The sequence below is a fragment of the Physcomitrium patens genome, chromosome 24 (genome assembly GCF_059467195.1).
Source record: "Physcomitrium patens ecotype Gransden chromosome 24, ASM5946719v1, whole genome shotgun sequence".
Lineage (NCBI taxonomy): Eukaryota > Viridiplantae > Streptophyta > Bryopsida > Funariales > Funariaceae > Physcomitrium > Physcomitrium patens.
The window spans coordinates 14,087,470-14,101,067 of record NC_143433.1 but is presented as its reverse complement, the minus strand read 5'-3'; the positions used below and the strand labels follow the sequence as shown (position 1 = coordinate 14,101,067).

At 29.7% G+C, this 13,598-nt stretch overlaps 1 long non-coding RNA gene across 1 annotated transcript; it reads left to right on the top strand.

The window, feature by feature from the left end:
* Window positions 1-406: 406 nt before the first annotated feature.
* LOC149986454 (uncharacterized) lies at window positions 407-1,406 on the top strand. Its single transcript, XR_016500483.1, has 2 exons — window positions 407-930; window positions 1,266-1,406. It is a non-coding gene; the product is annotated as an uncharacterized LOC149986454 (long non-coding RNA).
* The last annotated feature ends 12,192 nt before the right edge of the window (window positions 1,407-13,598 follow it).

Sequence of the window (13,598 nt, the reverse complement as noted above, 5' to 3'; positions counted from 1 at the left end):
CAGGCATCTACTCGTGGTATTTTAGCAATTTCCAATGGTTTTCTTAATTTCTGATTTTCAACCAATCAACCCATGTATTCAAAAATCCATCGACATATTAACTAGATCGATGAATCGAAATCCAACAGGAACTTCAACTCGCGAAGGAATTGTAACCGATGCTGCACGCTGCAACGATGGTCATGGTGACAGCGGCGACGGTTCATCTTTCGCAGCTGTTGGGAAAATATCGCACTACGCGTGTATCAGATATTGAAGAAAATAAACTTTCCGGCGGACTGACCTTTCCCTATGAACGACGAGAGGCCAGAAGTTCACCCTCCGAATTAAGAAGCTGATTCGGCGGGGTGGTGCAAATGTGGGAGCATTATCGCTGCGCCCGGCAACAAGCACCAGATAGCGCAGTACCCATTCCAAGTCCTTGTGCGGGTGGCGGCATGTCCGAAGTTTGGGGGAGATGGTTATCAAGTGGCGATGAATTGCTGCATAGTTGCAGAATGGATCTTCCGTGAATCTGAGTTTGTAAAGCCGATTGTTGAAAGGAGTGTGTTTGAACCCCACGTCTTTGAAGACACTTTGAGGTGTCATTTGAGGTTAGCTCGCTTGGTGTTGTCCGGATTGAGGTCTTCTTCTGTTCGCCCACAATCGAAGTTGGTTGTGGAAGTTGTGTAACTGGTTGCATTTCCGCAACCATACGCTCTTCCCTAGGTCTCCTAGATTCCTAGATGGTTTAGGAGCTTCATATCTTGAGGTCGTAATTGCCCACTCTCGGGTTTGATAAAGAAACAATGGCCAGATCCTTAACGGCAAATAGGTTTCAACCTCGACGGCGGCATTGCGTCATGCACACTAGTAGCTCGGCGTAATACTCACGCGGGCTGTGATATGAAAGTTGCCTTGGCGTCCAGACAAGGAATTCTATCATTCTTGGTAAGCTTTCACAAGTTTGCCGACACCGTTTGCGCATTGGCTGTGCTCTGTGGTGAAGTACGATGAATCCAGCGTGGATCAAGCATGTTTACATTAAATCCAAGGCTTGTTTGATACGTTTTCTATGGCACAGGTTTCCCCAATGATGATTGTTCCTAATATTCTTGGTGTTTTGTAGAATATTGTGCTGTTAATTTCATTGTCAAGTCTTCTCTACCAGCAATTGAATATGCAATGCTTGAATACTTGGAAATTATAAATCGCATTATGGAAAAAGTCGATTTGGTTGGGTACGTGAGCTGTCGAATGGAGTAAAAATTCTAATCATGTGGCAGGGATGAAGTCAATAACGTTCCAAATTCCACAATGAAACCGGTGTAGCTTATTCTTGGCGTGAAACCCACCGTGGGCTAGTACAAAATGTTAGATTCATATTGTTTTTGTTGGATATCAAGAAAAGCAACCACGAAACATAATTAGCTTAAGAAATTGTAGATGACATCAGCAAACCCAACTTATCTTTGTCTTAACGGTAATACTCCAGTTAACTCTCAGTTAACTATAGTTACAAATGCATATCAATGTGACTGTTTATGAGAAATGGAGTTCATTTTCAAATGGATTCCTAAGTGTTTATGAGTCTCAATCACTTTCATGGTATCAAAGCAAGTTTAGCAAGTACGTAGTTTATTTTGATAGTAGCATTGCTGAAGAAAGATCATAGTTGAGCAGTGGAGAGGCAAACAAGCTAGAAGGAGAGAGCAATTATCATGTATGGAGGTAAAAAATGAAAGCTATTCTTCGTAAAGAGTATTTGTGTCATATTGTAGAAGCAAAAGTAATTCATGTTACTTTTCTTGCCACAATCAATGGTCAAGTCTTGATTGAAGTTGCTCTTAGGAAAAACAAGTACAAAGCGCATACGAGTATTCTTATTTCAATAAAGGACGAATTCAAAAACAATGTCGTAGAGAAACCTGATCTTGCTAATGTCTGGGAGATGTAACAAAACATGTTTCATAGTGGAGATCAGTTGCAAATTCTTTTGTTAACCACAAAACTTCACTCTATGCGGATGAAAGAAGGAGGAGATGTGGAAGAGTATCTGAGGCATGCGAAGAAGTTACATAACAAGCTGGCGGCAATCGGAGAACGAATACCCGAACAAATGATAGTTAACATCGTAATGAATGGCCTACCTCAAACTTTCAAAGGTTTGATTATGAGTATTAACACACTGATACCGCTTCCATCTTTTGTTCAAGTAGTTGGAAAAGTGATTAATGAACACCATAGGCTTTAGTTGCGTGCATTACACTTTGGTGATACAAATGAGGAAGCACTAGCCATTATACAATGGAAATACAATCAATCTTTTCATATAAATAGAAGAGGCAATTTTTACCGTAGCCAAAGAGACGCAATACTTTTTAAATTAAGGTAAGTCATAGCAGTTCTGGTGACAAGAAATCTGAGCACGATAAAATCGTTTATTGCTTTGTGTGCGACAAGCCTGGGCATATTGCTCAAAATTGTTTTTATTGTAAGGGACCAGTAATCCCTCATCCAGTCAATATGGTGAGTAAAGAATCAGAATCAGACACCAAAACTTCATGTAAGGCAAATAGTTTCAAGGTAGATCTAGCAGAATTTTAGAATTCAACAAAATGGTACATGGATTTTGGATCTAGTGTTCACATTACACAGCAGGAGCAATTTCTAGAACACACAAAAATAGTCGAAGGAAAAACAATTATAACTGCTGGGGTGAGTGTCACAAGATCTTAAAAAATGCAAGGTTAAGTTTAAAGCCGGTGATGATGAAATAAAAATTATGGATGTTCTCTACTCACCTTCTATTAAATGTAACTTGTTATCTGTAGGATTTCTTACTAATATAAGAAGAGTTCTTATGTTCACCGCAACTAATGTTTACATTCTTGATAACATATACAGGTCGAAAGTAGTTGCATTTGGAGATCAAGATAATCATAATGGTTTATACAATTTATACAATTTGGTAACTGCGTGATATCAAACCAGCAGATTAATTATACAACGATAAATGATCTGCTGAAAATATGGCATAGGATGTGTAGACATCAAAATTACTTCGCACTTTATTGTCTTTCAAAATTGCAACGCATAAAAGGTCTACATACTTTGCAAAACAACAGAACAGTTTGTCATAATTGATTGGCAAGGAGACAACACCGCAAGAGTTTTTTAAAAGTTAGTGAAACTAGTGCACTTATATAAACCAAGTCATTCATGCGATCTAGTAGGTCCTATAAAAATTGCCTCATTGAACGGATCCAAATATTTTGTCGCTTCCACTGATGACAAAACAAGAAAAAGCTGGATATATTTTATGAAAGAAAAATAAAAATCTCTTAAAAAACTTAATTTTTTTAAAGCAATGACTAAAGCACCAATTGGGAAGAAAAATTGCATTCTTTGCACTAATAAAAAAGGTAAGTTTCTCTCAAAAGAATTTGATGGATTTTTGGAGGTTCATGGAATTAGAAGGCATCTAATATAAGCCATCACACCCCCTCAGAATGAGGTAGCTAAAAGACAGAATCAATTATGAATCAAAAAAGCTCGCAGTTTGTTGCATGAAAGAAGATTGCCGATGTTTCTTTGGAGCAAATTGATCAATACAACTAATTATATACTAAATCGTAGTGCCACAAAACCAAATAATGGTATTACTCCAGAACAAAGGTATACAAAACATAAACCAACCCTTGATCATAAGATTTGTCGCCTTTATCCACATTCCAAAACATAATTGACAGAAACTAAATACTAAAACCAAAAAATGCATGCTAGTCGGCTGCGATGACAGGAGCAAGTTGAATTGTTTGTATGATTTGATAAACAAAAAGTTTCTTTTGAGCAAAGATGTTGTTTTCGACAAGATGCGAGTTGGACACAAACATGTAGCACCTGCCAACCATTTGCAATCAACATCTATTGATCATTTTCATGTAGCAGCTAAAACATTCAAATCTCAACATATTGCGGAACAACAAATTCAATAGTGTATTGATTTTTTGGCAGAAGATGAAACAAGCTTAATATCATCTCCATAAAGTTCAAAACAAGAGGATTTAGTTTCTAGTAATCATGGCATGACTAATAAATCAAGCAAATCATATCAACAAATCTCAACGGTAGTGCAAAGATCAATACGACTTTGCAAACCAAATACAAATTGAAGAAATTATTATATTCTGTCTTCACAAAACTATGCCAAAGCCATTTTGCATCAAAATTAGAAACATGCAGTTCAACTTGAAATTGATGCGGTAAATAAGATTTACACATGAGAACTGATTGAGACACCAATCGACGTACATACAATCCAATGATGGTGGATTTTCAAGTCAAAGCAAAATAATATTGATGAAAAACCAAAACTCAAAGCTTGAATAATTGCTTGGGGGGACAAACATATTGTAAGAATTCATTATTTTGCAACCTTTGCTTCAGTGGTATAGTGGTCTACAATTAGATTCATATTAGCTCTCTCTGCAAGTTGCACTTAGTTCATTTGACATCTAAACGTGAAGACAACTTTTTTAAATGGAGTATTAACTGAAGATGAGTATATGGAAGTACTCAAAGGGTAGGCATCCCAAGCAATAACAAACAAAGTATGTTGACTAAAATAAGCATTATATGACTTGAAGTAGGCTCTCAGAGCGTGATTTTCAAACATTAATAAATATTTACAATAAAAACAGCTACATCAAAGTAACAAGGATATAATTTATACTACTCTATTTGCAGTAAGAAGTATACTATTTTATTATTATATGTGGATAATTTGTTGTTAATAGGTGATGACACCAAGAATATCAATGATATCTAAACAAGCTTGATGAATAACTATGAGATATCAGATTGAGGACAAGCTCAAATTTATCTTGGAGGAGAGCTTGAATTCACAGACAAGGGAATTTGGTTGCACCAGCAAAGATATATACAAAAATTATTAAGAAAATTCAATATAGAAAATCGTAGTCCTTTAACAGTACCAATGAATCTAGGAGTAAAATTACAAGTTGAGATGAACTCTCTTGAAACGGATCCAACTTACTATCGTTCACTAGTAGGGAGCTTTATTCATTTGAATATCACTACATGAAACATTATGTTTGTAGTCTTTAATTGCTCATGTTTCATGAATAAACCACAGGAGACAGACTTACAAGCAACAAGAAACATCTTGAGATATTTAAAGGGAACCATAAATTATGGTATTCTATATTCCGTTAGAAGCGAGGAAGGACTCATCACATTCATAGATGCTGATTTTGGGAGAGATCCAGATACTCAACGATCAGTTGCTGGAATTATACATCAATTTGCAGGTGCTCCAATTCACTGGAGTAGTAATTTACAAGATACAATTATTTTATGAAATACAGAAGCTAAATATTGAGCTGTTTCTAAGGCAGCTCTGGATCTCACATATTTGAGAAGATTACATAGAGAATTACAAATGAATGCTAATACTCATAGTATTATTCTAAGTGATAATATGAGGTGCATAAAGCTGGCAAATAATCTAGTCATGCATAGAAGAACAAAACACATCAAGTTCAAACATCATTACATTCAAGAAAAAATTACAAATGACACAATAGCAGTACAGCTTATTCCCACCAAAGATCAATTAGCTGACATTTTAATAAAAACATTGTCAACATTTTACCTTAATAAGCTACAAAACATTGGCAGATTACAATAATATCATGAAAATTTGATTAACTCAAGAGACTAATCAATACTGGCACAATCTGCTATTAAATATCACTTTTCTTCGTATTTTTTGAAACTTCTATATTTACAACCTCTAATATTTTTATATTTTCCTCATAGTCATGCCAATTAAGATAGATACCAAGAATGCGACCTCAACGAATGACGAAAAATTTCTTCACACTAGGTACAAATGCACTACGGAGATTATTTATTCCTTGCTCTTTTGTCGCAATTTCAAGAACAAGATCTTTACTGAGGTGCATCTTAGGGTTGAGCAAATCTATCAACCAAGAAAACAAAATTCCAATAACAATACGGCAGATTCTGTGAAGGGAGACTCCAAAAATCCAAAACAAGAGAATGAAGATTTGCAGCTAAATGAAATAACAATTTCAAAAGTTGGAACAGAAGCTATAGATTTTGTGAAGAACGATGCAAAATACATGTTAACAATAGTACCAGAAAACATAGCACTAACAAGAGACATAGTTTCTATCTGTAAGCGAAGATTCTCAATGACCTTTGACAGGATGAGTCTCCTTCTAAGATGCGACATAGTTGCAGAAATCAAGAAAAAAAGATGTTTGTGGTTGAAAGGAAGTGCTGGATATCGAAGAAAGCAACCATGAAATATAGTTAGCTTATGTAATAGAAATGACATTAGTAAATCCAACTTATCTTTGTCTAAACGGTGACACTTCAGTTAATTTTCAATTAACTGAAGTTACAAATGTATATCAATGTGACTGTTTATGAGAAATGGAGTTCATTTTCAAATGGATTCTTGAGTATTTATGAGTCCCAATCACTTTCAATTTTTGTTGTTTTGCTTTGCTTCCTAGCATCACATAGCTGCAGCATGTCTTTCTAGAAATATTTCTTGTTCTATCTTATATTCAAACTGCAAGAAAAAAAATTATGTACTTAATGTGTGAAGTTTCAAAAGCATGTTATGCTATGGTTGAATCAATAAAGTTTGTTTCTCAAGTCTTCTACGCCTTGCAAATTGTAAAGAATGTCTGCAATGCCTCTTATGATGTACTAATGAACTACAATCAAATCAAGTGTATTGCAAACCAAATGAATTCCATTGATAAATGATTGAAGAAACATCTTAAGGAATTTGTTGAAGATGAATTTTCCTTTGGCAATAACAATAATAAAGATTATTTTAGTTTAAGTGAGCTCCCAAGGATATTAAGAAAAATAGAGGCTTTATCTTTGACCTAGAAGAAAAAATTCTTAGTAATTATAAGGAATATAATCAGCCTAATGGACAATCAAGATGCATTCAAGATTATTCATGAAGAGATGGACATCCTAAAAGTACAATTTTTTTAAAGCCTTATATTAAGAATCGTGCAAGAAAATTTGATGTTTCTATAGAAATTAAAAAGCATTGTATGTTAATAGCAAATATTGAGATGGATATGAGGGAGATGATTGAAAAGTTGGATTTGTTATAAGATACTAATATGTCTATGTAAGAAATGATAGAAAATACACAATTTATGAAAATGGAAAGAATTGAGGTAGCAAAGTTAAGTATATTCTCCTTGCTTGAAGGATCCAATTATATTTTTATTAAATCAATTGAGATATACATCTATAAAGAACATGTTTGGAGGATTTAGAGCATGAGAAGGATGATGGTTGTAGATGAGCTGTTGTTCATTCTAGCACTTGGCTTGGAGTTAAGTTTGTTATCAAAGTATTTAAATCTAGTATGAATAATTATAATAAGTATCAATTATTGAAGAAATTTGGCTTATTTATTGAGTTAAACATCTGGATGTTATTCAATTTATTATCTTTGTATAAGATGCGAAGTAATGCATTATTCTTTTAGAATTGATGAATATAGATCTGTAAGAATTCATGCATAAGAAATATAAAGGGTACCAATCCTTCTTGTAGAGTGAAGAAATTTATATCAATAGTCAAATAGCACAAGTTATGTGTTACTTGTACACTCAATAATTTATGTATAAAAATTTGCAAAGCTCTAATATTTTGATGAAAGATTATGATAAATATTTGGAGGTCAAAATTATTGAACATTGAAACTTGAAAAAGCTTGGAGCCAAATCTCTATATAGATGAAGTAGCCTTGTTAGATGGCTTTAGAGTTCATTAGAAATTACAACAAGAAAAAATCTATACATAAATTGTTGATAAAAAAAAAAGACATCTATAGCTTTGAAATGATTTGTTATAAAGTGGTGATAAGAAAATATTACTTTAATAGAAAATATATTGAAATATTAAATCTAAATTAAGTGCACTATTGTGCAAAATTTCAAACTACCTTAACAAATTATTAATTCAAATTTAACTTACAAGATAATTTTTTCTAAATTATGTTTGAAATTTAATATTATGTTAATAAGTTTATATCTATTTTTATTATGGTATTGTAATAATAAATAAAATAATATTATATCATCATCCTCTCATCTTCTTTTTTATCTATCATGGCAATCTCATTCTTTCTTTTTTCCATCATAGCAACTACCTTGACTCCTAACAATCAATAGATCAATTAGCTAAACTATCAAAGATAAGAACTCGATGAAAGAAAATAAGTAAGTAAGATTTTTTTAAATAAGCATGACAAAATAAAAATAAGAAAGTATATATATTAAAAGAAAATTGGAATGACTATTGCTAAGAGACAAGAAATTAGAGACTCTTGAAACTAGATTAGAAGTAAGAAAAGAATTGACAAGAGCAAAGAAGGCTTCACTCTTGCCTCTATATATACTATTTACCTTGGAGCTACACATTGACATTTTATATGACCTTCAAAACATGTTGACTTTGCAGAACATGTATCTTAACTTGCAAGGTAAGTTTTTTATATGTATGCCACATAATTAGCTTTTTTCATAAGCTACCAATGTATATGACATGTAGTTAACTTATTGACCAAATTTTTAACCTACTAATGAATTACAAATATATGTAAAGTCAAAAAAATATCTATTAATTTTTAAAAAGCTTTTCTATCAAATTAATTTATTTTTATCTACTTCTATCTATTTATATCATATAGATAATAATTATAATAAATATATATTTGTGACATTATTCTTCCTTCTAGGAATAAGTTCCACAAGGAGTGGTCATCACATGTTGAAAAAGTTTAAGATGTAACAAGTTATATTTGCCACATACTTTGATCTTTGTTTCTTTTGAAGGTAGTTGATAGGTTCTCTTAGCCATGAATAATGTCCCATTCTAAAGCAAAAAGTCTACTTTGTTGTTTGATCATTGTTGAAACTTCCTTAACTTCCTTCAAATAAAATATTTGTAATGCCATCCAAAGTCGTTTATATCTCTAATAAAATCACCAAATGTCAAGACTCTCTTATTAAGTCATAATATCAAACATATTGTATCTTGCCATTTATTTGAAGAAGAATATATTACTCTTGAAGGTCTTCATTCTTATTACATCATCTTGAAGGGTGTGATAATTGCAATATCTAATCCAATAAGTTAATAAATAATAGCTCCTTAGTTGAATCTGCTAGCTATTGATTTTCTATTTTCTTAATCCTATAACTATATAGAAACTACAAACAAAGATAGAAGGTAGAATGCAATCTTTTTAAAATTATAATTCTTTTATAGCAAAGATTTGCTATCTTTTATCTTGGTTTTGATGGATGTTATTGATGAAATTTTTTGACCTTCTTTACTATATTTATAAGATTTTTTGTCAATTTCCATGTATATTTTCTAATATTATATCTATGCTAATGAATAAGATATTTCAACCTAAATTGGTACTACCTTGAGTCTAAGACTTCTTCAACCTCAAATTCTTGATTATTATCTACTTCTATAGGAGGCAGTGTCGTATTATAATACAACTATATGGTAAAATGGTGTATTCTAAGAATTTGACTTGAGTAGTATAAAATACATACTTTTCTATCTTGGCATAGAGTCTTGCATCTCTTAGTTTTTGTAACATATGACAAATATGAAGTTTTGATTTTTTTATATTCTTAGAATAGATTACAATATTATTTAAATAAAAAATAATAAAATTATTTAAAAATTCTCTAAAGATATCATTTATTAGATATTAAAAAGCTATTAGTATATTTGTAAGTCCAAAAGACATGACATTATATTCAAAATATACATATCTTGTTCAAATCGTAATCTTCTATTCATCTCTTTATTAGATGTGTATCAGATTGTATATCCTTTATAGATCTATTTTTATATAGATCTTAGTTTAATTCAATTGATTAAAAAGTCCAAATATCAAAAGTAGTAGATATTTATTTTTAATAGTGATCTTATTAAATCATTAATAATCAACGCACATCCATAATAATCCATTTTTTTTTTCACAAATAAAATTGGAGCTCTTATAAGAAATTTGAAATAGCATATGAAGTTCTTGACTAAATTTTCTTCAATATATTCTTTGAATTTAACCAACTTATTTTGCAATAAATTATAGATTGGTCCAAATGGCAATTGAGTTTCTTCTTAAAGGTCAATTAAGTAGTCATAGGAACAAAGTTTTGAAAGAGTATTTGCATTTTTTTTCTTAAATATATCTATGAAGGTAAATTTCACCCTTCAATCTAAATTATAAGATGGCCTTAATTAAGAGTTGCTTGTAATTGATAGTATGAAGTGAAAGTAGTAAAAATAATAACAAAAGAAGCACAATACAAAATAAGTGAAATAAGTGCAACTAAGCAATTGTACACTATAAAACTAGTCACAATATGTTCACTGATTTTTTATCCAATAAAATATAAAAAATAAAAATAAATAAATATATTTAAAAAAAATAAAAATAAAAATAAATAAATAAATATATATATATATATATATATATATATAATGATATAAGAAATATGTGAATTCGAATTATTATGAGTAAGTTATGAAGGTTTAAAAATAATAAGTAATAAATAAAAAATTAAGTGAATAATTTTTACCTCAAGGATAACTTACTTAAGAGATCAAGAGTTCGAGCTTCACCAAGGCTCACAAGTAGTGTATATGGGTGTATGAGAGAGGCCATGAGGCCTAAGTTTTATCTTCCTACTTATGCCTAAGGTATTACAATCCATATGGGACTTGTGCACCTGCCTTTTTACAATGATTAGACTAGTTGTTGGTTCTTCTATTTTCTAATAGTAAAAATATTTTTTTTATATTTTTAACTTCACCATAGTATTCAAAAACATCTAATTAGTTTAGGAACCTTGAATGGCTTTTAAAACTTGTTTCATTTCTTTATAATTTCTTCCAAAGTGATAAAACTCAATTTTACCAAGGTCTTGAAATCTTCTTTAAAAATTCCTAAAAAATTCCTAAAAAATTCTAAATAAATTTTTAATAAATTATAAAAAATTTATAATATTTTTTAATACTACTAACTATTTAAAGCTCTATTTTTCTATCTTAGTGATTTTTTATAGTTATAAAATCAATTTGTATCTATTAAATTTTTTATTTTCTATATAATTAATTAAGAAGATATGAAGTTCTCTTTCATGCTTCTAAATACTAACCAATATTTATAGTTTTTTATAAATAATACATATAGATATAAGGCCAATATAAATATCAATCTTAATAAATAATCCTTAATACTCAATAATAAATAAATATACTAAATCAATTAAGATAATTATCTCTAAGACTTATTAAAACTCTATTTTTAGAATTAATATTCTATTTTTTAAATTTATTTGAGGATTTCTATACTACTTACTATACATTATAATTTTAAGTACTCTAAATTTATTTTTTTGTCTTAAAATAATTAATGAGTTAATTTGATGATTCATAATATCTTAAAAATCTTAATATTAGCCAAAAATATTAATTGAAGTCTTTTTACCATTAAAAATAGGTGTGGCATAAATGACACAAAGTGATCTTTTTTTAACAGTATGTAAGAAAGCTCTTATATTTATAAATGTAAATTTGGTTATATTAGATTATGACTTTCTACTTGATTAAATACATGCTTAGTTATACTTTTAAATAAATCTAATCTATTTAAAGATTATACTTTTTTAACTATGATAAACTTAAAATGATCAAATTAAAAGAAGATCCAATGATATTAAATATTACAAAACTACTATAACCATTAATTTTTTTTTTTAAAAAAAATTTATAAAAAAAATTTTCAAAGGATAATGAACAACTATCTATGATTTCTATATGAATATATATATATATATTTTTTATTAAAGATATGTTATGGCTTTTAATAAAGTCTTCATCTAAAAAATAAATTGAGGCTCCTGAATCTAGTAAAGCAGAGGCTTTGTGATGTTTAGGTCCTAAACTAATATCTATTGCAAAATAAGAAGAGAATTTTGAGAAGAGAATATGACCTTCATTAGGTGTTGTAAGGTTCTAGCTGCTCAATTCTTATTGTAGCTAGACAAAGTTATTTTTTAACATATTAATAATTATACTTCTCATTTTATGATTGCCTCATTTCTTTGGACAATGTTGAGCAATGTGCTTTAGTACTCTATAATATAAATACAATCCTTCTTCATGACAATAAGTATTTTCTTCCTTAATAAGAAGTTTGAAACATATTGCATCAATTTGCATATCCTTTACTTCCAAAGATATATATTGAAAAGAAGTTGGTATTGCCATTGAATTATAATAATGTTGAGGCCTACTTGTGTGATTCTTAGAATAAAATTCAAAAAATTAATGAATCATGAAAATGCTAAATTAAAAAGTAGTATTTCAATAAACTTGACTTGTGATTTTAGAATTTGATAGCTTTGAAGTTGAAATTCAATTCCTAGTTATACTTGATTAATAAATCTTCAAATATTTGATTTTGTACCATTAAAATTCTTAATTAAGGTAATTCTTGGTTCTCTAATACTTGAATGGTGTTCTACATGGAAGGAAGGATATGATTTAGTACAAATGTTGAAAAAACTCCAATCATCTCTATATCTCCACTTTTTGCCATTTTTATTCTTCTTTATAGTAGTAAATTGAATTGATGCATTACAAGCATTAAATCCCTCAAGAGTTCTTGTATTTGTACCATTGCACTCTTAATTTTAATAAGCTTTGTCATAATAATACTTAAAAGAAAAGAGATATCTAATATCACTCAAGACAAATAAAAGAAAAGATTTAAAAACAAAGAAAATATAAAAAATAATATCAGTTTAGAAGAAGGTAATCTACAACTTCTAATATGCTTATGTCTTATCAAGAAAAAGAGATAATCTATTCTTAATGAAAAAAGACAAAGCTTTGATATTATAAATATACTCTTGTCAATTTTTCAAAGATAAGCACTTGATGAAAGAAAATAAATAAGTGAAACTTTTTCAAAGAAATATGATAAAATAGAAAAAAAATGTGTATTAAAAAGAAATTGAAATAGCTATTGCCAAAAGATAAGAAAACTAGAGACTCTTAAAACTAGACTAGAAGCAAGAAAAGAGTTGGCAAGAGTGAAGAAAACTTTACTCTTACTTCTATATATACTACCTATCAATGAGCTACTTGGTAACATTGTATAAGACATCCAAAATAGGTTGACTTTGTACAACATTTATCTTAACTTATAAGGTAAGTTTTTTATATGAATGCTACATAGTTAACTAGTTCTGCAAACTATCAACTTATGTGGCATGTGATTAACTTGTTGACAAAGTTTCTAACCTATCAATCAACTATAAACACATGTTAAGTCAAAGCAGCATCTATGAAGCTTCTGAGAAGCTTTCTTAAAAGATATTATGAAATTAATCTATTTTTATCTACATCTACCTATTCATATCACTTAAATAATAATTACAATAAATATATGTCTACAACATATATAAAAAAATCTATATTATATGGAGTTT